Below are 15,305 nucleotides of genomic sequence, written 5' to 3'. Positions count from 1 at the left end.
TATTAAAAATTTAAAAATAACACAATTCAAAACAATCAAAACAATTTATGAGTTGTATCACACTTGTCACATGTAACCATTGTTCCCAATTATGAAAAACTGAATTCTCCATGAAATATACATACAAATTCATATGTCACTTGAAAATGTAATATTTTTTTTGTACGGGTTATGGGTTAAAACCCGAATTTAATTTCAGTTTTGGGTGTTTCGGGTTATACGTCATCACAATCAATCGGGTTATATGGGTTTACGGTTTTGATAATTTTTAAGGGTTTTTAAGGGTTTTGGCTATACGGGCTAAACGGGTGCAAAGCCGTGATTTTTATTGATTTTTATACGGTTTGGATAGTACAGAACCAATTAACAGTAATACATGATCGCACGCAGTATTTATATAAATATATTAGTTAATATCTAACAGCTAGAAATATTTTCAAACGTATACACTATACAATATGTATTACTAAATTTAGTGAAATATTTTAATAAGGGTATGTATATGATCCTTACTTAAAGCCTATATTATATTGACATAAAAGTTTGTAAATTATTTAGAATAATAATTATACATTTGTGTAACATAATTATTAGAGTTGTATGAACTGTTATATAGGCACCTAAATGTGTTTTATGTCATGTTATCGTTCATTTTTTATTTTTAACTGTTGTTAAGACAATCTTATTATCTAGAAAATGAATCCAATTTGCAGAAACAAAAATCTATGATTTATTTAAAATGATATGTCATCGATACCATCCAAAAATTGTTTTTAATCAATAAAGTTTTCTAACACTGGTGTTTGATGTTTACATAGTTCATATATGTTGTCAGTTCTCGATGTATATGATCCATCGTATAATTTGTTGCCATCTATATGATGCATGTTTTTTCCATATATCTCGGCCTTGTCATCTCGGTCAAACAATGAGTTATGATCGTCAGCGGACGTATTAATTCGCGTGTATCATCGTTGTTCCTCTGGAAATGGCAGTGGGTTTTTCGAGTGGAGGGGAACAAAGACAACTTTGTCATCCATCATTTCTCTACCGGAGGTCGAAGTTACCGGAAGAAGGGAAAGAGACGGAAGGAAGAGAGGAAATATATACAATAATATATATATTATATATTATACACTCACGAGTATATGCCGTATAATATATATTATACAGAAGATAACTTGTGTGACCATGACAGAATCGATTTGGTTTTTTTGGGTACATACTTTGGATAGATCCCAAACATTTTTTTACTTCTCAAACACACAAATGAAAATTGTTTTCTAAGAAAACTGTGATGTCTTTAAGTAGATCCATTATCCAAGTTTTCAACCAATATAACTTATTGTATGGTTAACAGGCATGTTGAAATTGTCCAAATCGAAAAGGACAGGAAAAAAGATACAGACGGTCAAGTGTTATTGAGTTAACTGAAACTTTAGAATGGTACTTGGAGTTTAAGAGAAAATTGATATCTGTATACTGTCAGTTTGTGTCTATAACACAACAATATGATTCATAATAAAGTTTTAAAAAGAAGCGTTCCCAATAGTGTTATACAATACAAAAAAAAAACACGTAATTCTAAGTTATTTGTTGAATTATTTACGTTAATCACTTAACGGTACAAAGGTAGTATAGTTTAGTATAGTTTTTATTACTCAAAAAACTATTTAGTTACCTACTTTTCATATAACTACTTCATTGTGATTAAAACATAATTTGTGCTTATTATTTTTAATTTTTAAATAATGTACCTACCTACCTAAAACCACGTACTTGAACATTGTAACAGCCTAAGTCCTTAAGTATCCCTTTCATAAATATTCTTTTGACCTTTGAGTTTTATGAACAGTCTTAACAAAAACAGTATGTGGTCTAATGTTTCTTGTTAATTAAATTATATGGACACAACATTTAATTATAACAGTAAATGAGAAATTTTTTAAAAAAAATTACAGACATCGTATATTCAAATGAAATACTGGTTTTTGAGTTTACACAAGTTATTTGAACTAATGGTATTGCTTATATACTATATTTTGTGAAGACTGTCATTATGACTCCAGTGGTTTAACCTTCATCAGTCATTTTAAAAGTTGTATTCATTACGATTAACATTTGTGGTGGTATTCGGGTACATCCCTGCGCCTTCCAACCAGTTATTCTTCACAGAACTATTTTATTTTCTTCAACTAGAACATCTTTTACCAACTGTAAGATTAAATGTGTTCTTATTTCTTAATTTACCATTTGAGCTGTCCAGAGTTTATTTTTTAATAAGTTGATGGATAGTTGGACTAAACATTGCGTAGTTTTTCCTTGAAAACGTACCGATACTTTTCACTGAAATTATATTCCTATAAGTTATTAGATGGCTGCGAACAAATAAATGCACATAATAATTTCACCTTATGCAATTATTAAAGATATGAAAATTATAATTTGTATGCATGTAATATGTACCTATATTTTAAAATGCGCAAATAATAATTATAATGTCATTATTTTAACTATAAGACTTTTTTTGAATATTTACCATTCTATTAACCACTCGATATATTAAAATAATATAAAATGTAGGAACTTATTGTTCTTATTGTAAATAAAATACAATTGTGTCATGATAAAATCTGTACAACTCATTTGAAATAATTGAAGAGTTCTTATTTATTAGCGTATTTGAAACAATAACAATTAGTTTAACTTTTAAAGTCAATATTTAGGAAGAAGAAATATTATATTTGATTACATTTTTGCGGTTTTTAAAAATACCATTTCGATGCCTTATTTTATACATCTATATAGTTTCCATGTGAAAATGTTAATTTGGGTGTTAATATTTTTTTTATAAATGAAAATAATAACCGTTTGGTTATTATACGTGAAAACAAATAATCGGTCAACACACACCGGGGGATTGCATTTGGACGGGACGTACCCATATATATTACCTATACAGTCGAGCGATCGAGGGGCGTCTGTGGCGATCGTTACGTAGGTTTCCAAACTCCAAAAGCGTAACTGGGAATGTTTATATATATATATATATAAAAAAAAATACCCTATACATAAAGGTATACGTTATTACCGGTGCGAAATATTTACCGTCGACATCGGTGAGAGGAAATTCAGTCCTCGGTGTTCATAAAACATCATCCGAAGTGCTAAAGCCAAGGTTTTATGCGTGAACCTGCAGGTCTGTAGTCCGTATCTTCACGTCCTATATATATATATATATATATATTATTATATAGGTACGAATTTCTTCCTCAGACATTTTTATTTTCAGATTTCTTCTTGGATTAGGTGAGATCGGCGTGCAATAAAACTGACCCGGGTCTCCGACCGAATAATCTCTTTTTTTCCTTCCAGCTTCGTGTTTTCTTTCGTTTAATGACTGTCATATTGTATAGTCGCGCAGTGCATTTATTTCCACCCCGCACGTAAACCCATTTAAACGACTCCGGTAGGTATACGGTGATATACGTAATCTCAGTCACACGCAGCAAAAACAAAAATAAAAACATAAGCCCTATTATAATATGCGCATATAGACAAATGGAACAGGCTCCAAGCGGTACACACTAGCCCAGTAGACCACCATTGTATACGAACTAAATTATAATTTTTAGTTGAATACCTATGTGAAATGTACTTGTGTGCGTGGTGCATGTAACTATACCTATATTGTAAAGGAATAGAAAAAAAAGTCAATTCAACTACGAATTAAAAGATTTTTTCGCTATTTTTTTCACTACACACTAATCCAACCCAATTGGCGGTCGCACAGTTCGTACAGACAACTAAAATCTTGTTTTTTTTAAAAGTTTTTTGTTAATTATAAAAATAGCCACGACCCACATAATATACATACAAAAAAAACACTATTTTATGTTGTTTTTTACAGTTTATCTAAATTAGGGTAAGTTTAAAAACTAGATTACATAGCAAATATAAAAGAAATCAATGTCACCTGAAAAATTCGTTTTAACCAAATTAAAAAAAAGAAATGGGCTACCTGATATTATAGGTAGGTACTATGTGGGTAAAACTTGAGTAGGTCATGACCACATTTTTTTGCATCAAAATTACCCTGAGCTTTATTCAAATTTTTTTAGATTGCCAGTACCTACAGTATCTTTTATTTTAATACAGGGTTAATGTGTTAAAAAAAAAAAACAATTATTATTTTTATTGTTGATTGTGTATATCTATGTTCAAGGTTGTTAGTAACTGTAGGTTAATAATGCTTTTGAAATAATGAAAAACGTTTTAATAATTATAAAATAGTAATAGGAAAAATACACCTAATTTATTTGTATGATTTAAATTGTATTAAGAAACATCATGTTTTAAAATTATTCTTTACATCACATAGTTCATAACCCAATTAATTAATATGTCATAACATCTTAATTTGAGATATATTATTATTTTATTTAATAAAGTATTCAATCATATTTTTAAGCACATTATTTTTAGTAATACTTTAACTTCATGTAATATGTTATAATATATGTGTATCTGTTAAAATTTGGATTTATTTTAAGATAAGAATAATAATGACAAATATTAGATAGAAATAGAAATATTATTGTCTTGTATAAAATAAAACGAAAATAATAGTAAAAAATAAAAATGGTTATCAAAAACTTCTTAAAACAACTGTTCATATTATTTTGTAATTTATATTAAATTACTTATAAATTAAATATAAAATAACCTATAAGTATTACCTATGTCACATACTATTAGGCTGGTATAAATAGCCATTTTTGAATTATTTTATACTACCTTTTTGAAATGAAACATATTTTGTATTATGTTTGTATATAAATTGAATATATAAAATGATGTGATATCTTGATATGTATTCACATGATAATATGAGCAAACCACTATAGATAGTGGTTTAAAAAGATAGGTAGTTAAGATAGTTTAAAATTGTACACTCAAGATGACCAGATCCAGTGTTTTATATTTTTCCTATTATGAATATCTTCAATCTTTCATATAATAGACGCGTGTATTTGTTTGTAAACCTTAAATATATATGATATACGAGCGTTTTTAAAAGATACGAAGAGGAACACCAAATATTTTTCATAAAACTAATGCACTGCACAATCCCATCTTATGTGATTTAATGTTTTGGGAGATTTGAAAAATGTATAATTTTATAATTTTTGGCCTTTTATGCACCGTATATTATGTCCGTATATTATGTCCGTATATTATGTTATCTGTAGTTATTCTTAACGAACATTTGAGCACAACCGTTAACTATACGATATGTGATAAAAATTTATAATATATTATTATATTTCTACGTATTACATATACGCGTATTAGAGAGATGCGTTTGTACAATAATACCGCTTTTCGGGGGTGTGTGAACGACAAAAACATACATCACAAACAGGAAGAGACTGGCGAGCTTCCTGAGCCAAAAAACCCCCACCTCCGTAATTTAGTGGGGGCAATAGGGGGTTGGCAATTGTTCAAGTAACAGTCCGTCTGTCGGAGAAATGTCCCCTCGTGTACCCACTTCTACCACACGTATCTATCCACCTCCGTTGCTATCATTGCCGCTTTTCTGACAGCCATGCAATTTTTTATCACCACGCCCCTCTCCTCAAAACCGTTTGCTGACATAAATCGTGTCAGATTTCTCGATTGAGCAGACGGATGAAAAAAATTATAATTATACATACACTAGATTTTACTCCAGTTCACGCTCAACTTAACATTTTTACTAATGCTTTTTTTTCCGTGTCAAATGCGTAACATATTTTTTGGACCCTTTCTTTAACGATACCCGGCGCTCCCATTGGCGACATTACCTCCCCAACCCTCTATCCCTACAACCTACCCGACTACCATACCTCTACCGCGTTCACGACGACCACTATATGCCATTAATAAATTAACCCAGACCAGTCGCCTGGCTTAGGTCTTTGGTTCATTTATTGATCCTTTACTAGTCGATATAATTGGTGTCGTGCCAGTTGTGTATGCGTTTTATAAAAATTAGTTTGCGTTTTTAAAAAAAATTATATATATGGTTTTTTGCAACAATTATTTTATTATAATTGTAGACTGAATTATGTATTTTGTCTTACAACTTACAATTAATATTTGGATGAAAATTCAAGAAAGTTAAAAAAAATTATGATATTTAAAAATATTGATGGCAAATTAACATACAAAGTATCTAAAAACTATTAATACATTTATACTTAATCAATCATTTTTCAAAAAGTACTCTTGGCCACATTCTTTGAAAAACTAATGCAATGTATGCATAATATAACATACCCGAAAAAAACTGTAAATACCTACATATTAATCAATTGTCTAAAATATCCATGATCAGATTATTCGTAGCACCTACGTATATCATACGTATTCTATATAATAGTAACTAAATATTATTATCTTATGAACATAGTAGATGTACACTTGTTGTAAAAACTATAAAGTATAATGAAAATTATTTTGAAATTGTAAATGATAGTTGGTAATCATTTTTTACTATCTCATGATATTAAAACAATTATTAGATAAAAATGAACACATATTAATGTTTTATGTAATTTTAGATTAGATTAACTTTTTAATTTTTATTTTAACCTAGATTTACTTAATTATATATTATTAATTTGTAACTCTTTATAAGACATAATTTTTATTATTTGGAGACATATTTTATGTCTCACGAATCGTATTTTAAATGTTGGAATTCTCTTTAAATAAAACTGTAAATGAAAAACAATGGATTATTTTAAAACGGAAATTAAAAGACGCTTGATGAATGGTGAATAAATAACATTTTGCGTAATAAAAACAACAAAACCACAACAACAAAAAAACCAACTACAAAATTCAACCAATGTCTGTTGCAAAAGGTTAAAGGACAGATAGGACACTTTATGGCGCCAATGCTTTTAAAATTAAATGAAACGTGTTTCTTAAGAAAAAAACCACAATAAACTTAAAAAGTATATATTTATTATTACTATGTTTGTTAAAATATACGTCTTAGACCTAAGTTAAAGTCTCAAGATTTTTTCTATATAGGTAATAACATCATGCTAAAAAGTGGAAAGAAAGTTGATAAATCCTTAAATTTGGTTTCTAACATTGATTTATCCAATAAATTTATTATATTCATATTATGATCAGTAAAAAATTTGTTTTATTTATTTTACACTTGGGAATAAATAAAGTGAGACGTGTCTCAGAAGTTAATTTTATTTTATAAATAACGTAAGAAACATAATAACTGTATAATATTGAATAATTTACTTCTTTTAAGTTTTAATGCTATTTAGTTTATAATACACATTTTAGGTATACTTTTTAAAGTAGGTGTTAGTATTATTTTTTTATGTTAAGCTGAAAATCTAAGAGGTGATTAAAAAGAAATAATAATAATAATAATAGTAATAGTAATATTGTTAACACAATTTTCGTGAATATTATATGAAAATATCTCCGAAGACATGTTTAGATAAATATAATTTAATTATTATTTAAATTCCAAATTATTTTGTATAAAAACTTAATTGCTTAAAAATATATTAAAAGTATAATATTATAAAATATACTAGAATAGGTACGTACCTAACTATTATTTATCCAAAAAGTATCAATAATTTAAATAATTGCTTAGAAATTATTAAGTTAAAAAAAAAAAATACAACAAATTTTATTTCAAATGGCTGTAGTTTATAAATCACTTTAATGATTCCAAGAACAAAAATGTATTTTTAGTTTTCACTTTCATAATTATTAGAAAGATAGTATAAAAACATTGGTATGAATCTAAAAATATACTTTAATTTAAAACTAGGGTAGTTACCAAAAAAGAGGCGTGTAAGCATTATTCTTTTGTTGAAAGACTGGATAAATTTAATAATAATTTGGTGAACATATTACACACACCATTAAAATTGAGAGTTTTGGAAGAACTTGGCAGTTATTTGAGTTTGATATGAAATTCGATAATAGTTTTCTCACGCCCATTTTGTGCACACATAGTTAAAAATTCGTAAGCATCGTTAATAATAATTGTATAATACTTTGCTTTTTATGTACCTTCTGGACTATTTCCAATAATACATAAAAAAAATTCTGACGTTCAAATGTATTTATCAGAAGAAAAACGAGAAAAATATTATAATGTTATAGTTTATGTCAGTTTATTTATACGGCCATTTATTTTCACTGTAAATTTAACGATATTATGTACGAGCATTTATCAACTTAAACGGTTTTAAATATAATTATTATGTACAGTTTAAGTTTACTTTAAATATATTTTCGTTGTTTTAAATTGAAAAATTGTCAGTGTCAGGTGTGTTGAGTGCTAGATGGGGGATGAGATAGGTAGGGTAATATTTTATTTTTGTGGTAAAATTAATTTTATATAACAAAATATGTTGAGTTTAAGAATACAATAACAAGGTATCAAAAAATAAAATATTGTTTCTTTGAGCTGCTTTTATTTTAGTTTATTTAATTGTTTTTAGTTATATTTGTAGTTTTTTGTTTAGGTAGAATTCGTGTATAAATTAATGTTGAAAAAATAATTTTCAATTGATGCAAATACCTATACACTGAATTGTCTTTTATTTAGTATTTCAGAATTATTTTAAAACTAAAACCGAATAAACTGTATATTTGTTTGGTTGTTCTAAATGTTTGTTTAATAATATAATATATCGTAATACACGATTAATTTGATTAGGATTTGTCCAGATACGACAGTGAAAAAATGAAATTGTATTGATTTAAGTTTATTTCACTTTTATAGGGCCATCAATTCATCATTGTTTAAAATTTCTAAACAAAAATCTATTGGCACGAAGAAAACCTGTTAATGATTACTATTGTTATGATGTCGGTTAACATAGAAAATAATATATTTAACATTATACAAAATTCTTCATTCAATACAAACAGGATTGTCATAAAACATGTCAATTGAAATGTTTCATAGTTTTATTTTATTTATGTAACTACTTAAGTCATAACTTAATTAATTAGTTGTTACTTGTTATATAGAAAATACAACGACATTATTAATGAATTTAATTTACTTGAGTAGTTATTATATTTTAGGTTTAAAATTGATAAAAAAAAAATATAACGAGTATATTACGATACTAAGTTTTGTTTTAATGTTTAAAATGTCTTAATATTAATTAATTATTTTCATTAAATTTGTAGTAACGTAGAATAATGAAACTTTGTAATTTTGTTTAATGGTAGACACAGATTTTTCAAATAACCGAAACAATAATTAAATTTCGAACGGTATTTGTTTAACTAGAGCCAAAATAAGAAAATTAAAAAACCACGCACTTAGAAACGATTTCAAGATAATGAAACTGATATTAAAACTCGCAACCGAGTTAAAGTACAAAACTGTGTTGTAACTAACATTAAATTTCTACTCATATAACAAAAATTGCAGGCTTTTCGCCGTTTATTTATACTACCACCGGAACCGTGTTTTATCCTTCACAATATTGCAGTTTTAATAATTTAATCAGTCCAATTTTCTGGAAAACTAATTTAAACTCCTCGTGAAAAACAAAAGTGATAAAAAGCGGAACGCAGTCATCAGGTCGTTATGACATGTACACATCAATCTGGAACCTTGACCCTAAACCCTTGTGCGGTAAAAGACTGAAAATTGTCCATTTGTGCATAATGTTAAGCATTATTCCACGGCCGTTATGTAGACCTGTAAATTATACAATAATGTTATAATCATGTGGAATACGGTATAGCCTTCACCCGATTTCCCAGCACGTGGCAACCGAATATTGGAACAACATAAACATAAAAAATAACATCTGGCTTTTATAAAGCAGAATATAAATATAAATACGTACTTTGATACATAAACATTACCCGGTGTTTTATTTAGTTCGGTTTTCATTGGTCGGAGTTGTACATTTCTTTTATCAGCGAATAAAATTATCCAACAATAATTTCAACCTTTTACGCACCGTGTCATTAACTATGTAGGTATTACAGACGTCATACATAATATATATAGGCTTCATGGTGCGCGTACACGCATGACGTATATAGGTATGTATAACCTATACTGATATATGTATACATAGTATAGGTACACACGTGATATTATGGACAGATGGTAGGTATATATAGTAATAATAGTATATTACTCAATATTTGTAGATATATAGGCAATACCCTACGTTTCCATATTATATATTCACATAATCATTTTTTCCGACGTTTCTTCTCCACTGAAACAGGGATGGTGGATATAAATCAAATATGTGTATAGGTATGGGGTATGCCGTATGCTCTCCGTGGTATTGGTACTTATTATGCCGACAGGAACGGATCGAACGGGACGTGGCGTGTAGAGATATATTATAGGCGTTAGGTGCAAATTCAATTTCGATTCCGGTCAATAAAATTACCCTATTATGCACTAAATGAAAATCGGGTATAATTTATTCTTTGACCGTCCCTATTGATATTGGAATTTATCATAAAAACGTAATACAGATACCTACGTGAATATGAAAACCAACGATGGCCGTCGAAAATGTATCGGACATTATAATAATATTGCATTATTATTATTATTATTATTACTATAATAATATGGACTTGCATGTTGGTTTTAATTTTGAATTACGATTTTAATCAATTCCATCTATACCAGTGATCTCAAACTCAAATTACCTTACGGGGCATATATTTTTTCAAAAAAAATTCGCGGGCCAAATTTTAAGTGTCATTTTTATACTTATACACTAAAAACTAAAGACAAAACAAGGAAAAAATACATACAAAATCCATTTATTTAAATGTGACTTAATATATTATGAAATTACTTACAAGTAACCATAAAACATGAGCGTTAGATAATATTTTATGTATATATGATGCGTAAAAAAAATTAACAATTTTAACAATTCCTTTCATATTTTTGTTCAAAATGTATTTTATTGCGGGCATTTTACAATTGGCCCGCGGGCCGTATGTTTGATACCACTGATCTATACCTACCCGAAAGTTATAATAATATGGTAACAAGTTCGATATTTCCGATAAAATACTTTTCCTATAAATTGCACGTTTTCACTAGTTGCTGTGTACCTAAAATATAAAATATTTTAATTTATGTATATTCGCCTATGATGCATAACACAAATGGAGAACGACACAACAATAATGTAGTATTATACATTATATTATTATATTATAGAGAAATATTTTCTATAATATTCTCGATTATCAAATTTATATATTACAGGGACGTCTGCTAGGCATTAAAAAATAAATACATTCACAGTAAGTAATAACGATATTTCTTTTTTAAAATTGCCATAAATCTAATTTTTATACCAGTGTGAGTGTCTGACAGATTGAATTTCAAATAATATTATTATGTTTGTGGGTTTTCAATTAGTTTAAAAAAATTAAAAACCAAGGCCTGTGGATAACTATTATGTTTATGATTGGTCGTAACTCGTAAATAATAAATCAAATAAACGCGTTCGGATAGAGTGCAAAACTGCAATTTGATATACAAAACATGTTTGCAAAGTTAAAAGTATTTATATGATTTCTAGTATTTAAGTACAACTTCTGATGATAACATTTAATCGAGTAAATATTAAAATAAAACTCTAGTTTGAATAAAAAATTATATTTATTATACTGGTGTTTATTGTTTAGGTATACTGTTGTATGGTTACAACCTATAATCCAACAATACTAAAAACCGTAAGCTATTAAATAATACAAATTAGTTAACGGCTTCTCAAATTAAAACTTTTGACTAAAAGAAAGGTAAGTATATATTATATAGAATAATAATTGTAAAAATATTTTATATTTCAGTATTATCTATAAACCAATATTATGTATTAATATATTATTTAGATTTTGATTATAAATGTATGTACTACTTTATTATACTTCGTATTTTATGCAGTTCAATATTACTAATGCTTTGTAATCCGTACTTCACAATAATATTCTATATTTTCATTTTAGATGATTTTTAATTGTTTTGTAAATCACATCGGATTTTTTTTTTATAAAGTTTCGTTGGTGTATTGCTTTAAATGACATTAACTTGGCAATGGCATTACGGTAGATGTTAAACGACGTATTGTGTAGAAATTCTTTGTGATGTTAACTTTTAATAAAGCTTAGAATTAACATGAATACCAGAGTTCAGAAATAGTCTTGAAATAAGTTTTATTCTTTTCACGATATATTTATTGTGTATTCATTAAAAAATATTTTGATAACATTGAGAGATTTGATCTTTAATGTTTTAAACATATTAATCGGTAAAACTGTTAACACGCGCCACTGCAGCATGATACTTTTAACATAATCCAGTCCGTGTTAATTCATCGCCCAGGGGTAACACAAATTGTTATGGTAAAATTAACTTATATATTAAAAAAAATATTTTAATTATGATTCTGCGGGATTGTGACTCAGAAAATGATTTAATTATATTATCATAATTGATGCTGGAGGTTAAAACACTTTAGAGTTAATACAGTTAAAGATAATGATAGTTATAATTTATAAATTACGGTAACAAATTACAAAATGTAAAAATATAATATTAAATGTGGGAAAAAATTAATAAAATTACGATAAGACTAAGACAATGACAATTAAAAAAAAATAGCCAGCCCAGCCACCTGGGTCAACAGTCCAATGTTGCCTTCCTAAATATGGCCTTAAAATGTATTATTAGAAATCGAAAATCAATTTTTGATTTTGCTTCCTTTTTGTTTGTCTTTTTTTTCCAAAAATTATGAAATTACCGTAAGCCAATACCAAACAATTGGGTATCGATAAAATATATTATACTGTAATGCATGTTTATATTTTTTTTAATTTGTTTTTATAGCTGGAAAAGTTTGTTATTTTTATTTGATTCACCTACATTTATTTTTATTTAGTACAATGTGCCATGTATTTGATATTTTTAAATATTTTTATTATTATTTTTATTATTAAAACTCTGATATAGCTTAAAAAAATATTGTTATTAGATTTTTGAGATAATTTGTGTTAAACATTTTCTATAACGTAAAAAAGTACGAAAGTAAATATATATTTAATAGGTAAGAAAACAAGGAATTCTTTTGTTTATTAATGATATTTTATAATCGATTGTTAAATTGTGAGTGTACTAGTTTAATCTGCGTAACCCTACTATTTGATGTTCATATCTCCATTGTTTTAATTTTAATTTGAACTCTTCTAAAATCATAATAGTTGCTAATGAAATGCTTTCATCATAATTTTAAAATAAACAAACATAAAATATAATTGGGTCTATTATATTCTACAAATGTGTGTATATTTTGAACTATATTACAATCAACCTTTTTTTAATCAATTTCAATTATTGCATGGTTGGTTGAAATTTATTGGAAATGAGATATTTTAAAATAAAGAATAAAATATTATATCTGAAGTACAGCTAATTATTTTAATTCATACAAATATATTTTTTTTACATTTATTTTTTGCCGAAATTAATAACTATTGTTGGGTACCTACATAATATTTTAGAGAATACACGAAATTACTATATTTGTTTAAAAACTTTATACAATATACACATATATAGTATGAGCAATACATTATTAACGAATAGTCTATGAATTTACTTAACTACAGTTCAATATTAATATATTATGTAAAATATAAATATTTAGTTCGCTTTTATGATACATTCAAAAATCGAAATTGAACCATATTGTTGACCTGTTTTTTTTTTTAATATGGGTATTTTGAATTACATAAATTTAATTATCGTGTCACGGAGCATTATATAATATTATAATACAAGAAAATAATCACAATAATCACTTAATAATACATTTATTTCTAAAAAAAATCATTTTTTATTATTGTTTATACCTAATATTATAATGTACCAATATGAGTAATATAATTTTATATAATTTCTCAATTATTTTTAATCTTTATAACTTATTTGAACTTAATAATGTAGCATTTGATTAAGTTTTAGATAAGTCATGAATTTTATGTTTAATACTTTAAACTATAGAAAAATATAATATATAATATTATATTATAATAATGTACCTACAGCTTATACATACCTACTTACATTTGTTTTTTTTTTTTTAATGAATCAAATAATAATTATAAATGTTAAGATTTTATTCTATCCAAAACATAAAGTGGATCTTCTATTTTGATATATAGCTTACTGTTGTAGTATTATGCTTATTTTTTGGTGAAATATAAAGTACCTAAATATTTAAAGACGATAAATTCATTGTCAGTAAAAAATGAAGAGTTTTATGTTATGTTCTAAATTTTAGAAAATACCTTCTCTATTTTAGTAGGTACAACGTATGATATAGTGCTCTATTTCTGAGATAATAAAGTTCTATGAAATAAATACATTGAAATAATATACTTCCAAGCACGCGCTGTAGGATGGGTGTAAACTGGAAAGCTTTTAACCACAGATTTGTCAAACTTAAGCAGTGTGTTCAGACTTTCAGAAAGCAGTTTTACAGGTTATACCCATCGATATTTAGCGATAGTATTAAATGCGTGTATATGATGGAGGCCGGGAAGCTTTCCAGGTTACGAGCTTTTAAAACTAAGTTTTGACTTTTACGACAAACCGATAAAGTAGTGTTATTCTTTGTACATAAATATTGGTTGGTGGAAATATGAGGATTGAAAATAGCAACATAATTTTCAAAAATACTGTACATAAAAAGTATGTAAAATAATAATAAAAACAAAAGACTACCGATTTAGTAGTTTTATGTCCTACACTATACAACCTTCCATTGTATAAGTACATTAAATACGTATATAGATTTGATAAAATTGATTTGTACATTATTTTATATTTATCATGCATGGATAAAGGAATTTGTTTTTTTTCTAACGTTTAAGCACACCAAATATTAAATTACAGTCATGGAGAACAAACTAAATTAATTTTTTTACCAATAATTGGACTTTTTATTCAAATATGTACTGTTTTCGAGTATATAGTATTAAAAAAAAATTAATATTAGGTAAAATTGTTACAACTGTACAAGTTATTTATACGGTAATTTGAAAAGAATTAAAAACTATTTTAATTTCACATAAATTATTGTTTAACATTTTTTTTTTAGTTACTATTAACGTAATATACATTTTTATGTTTGATAAATCTACTTGGAAAACTTTTTAAAAATATATTATGTATAAAAAAATAGATAATTTGT

General features: G+C 26.6%; 1 protein-coding gene across 8 annotated transcripts in view; it reads right to left on the bottom strand.

Moving 5' to 3' along the window:
* The window catches only part of LOC100165930 (small conductance calcium-activated potassium channel protein), a 398,891-nt gene that overhangs the window by 40,315 nt on the left and 343,271 nt on the right, over positions 1–15,305 (bottom strand). The window lies entirely within an intron of this gene.

Source organism: Acyrthosiphon pisum, chromosome A1 (genome assembly GCF_005508785.2).
Source record: "Acyrthosiphon pisum isolate AL4f chromosome A1, pea_aphid_22Mar2018_4r6ur, whole genome shotgun sequence".
In the NCBI taxonomy this organism is placed as follows: Eukaryota; Metazoa; Arthropoda; class Insecta; order Hemiptera; family Aphididae; genus Acyrthosiphon; species Acyrthosiphon pisum.
This window is presented reverse-complemented; position numbering and strand designations above follow the sequence as displayed.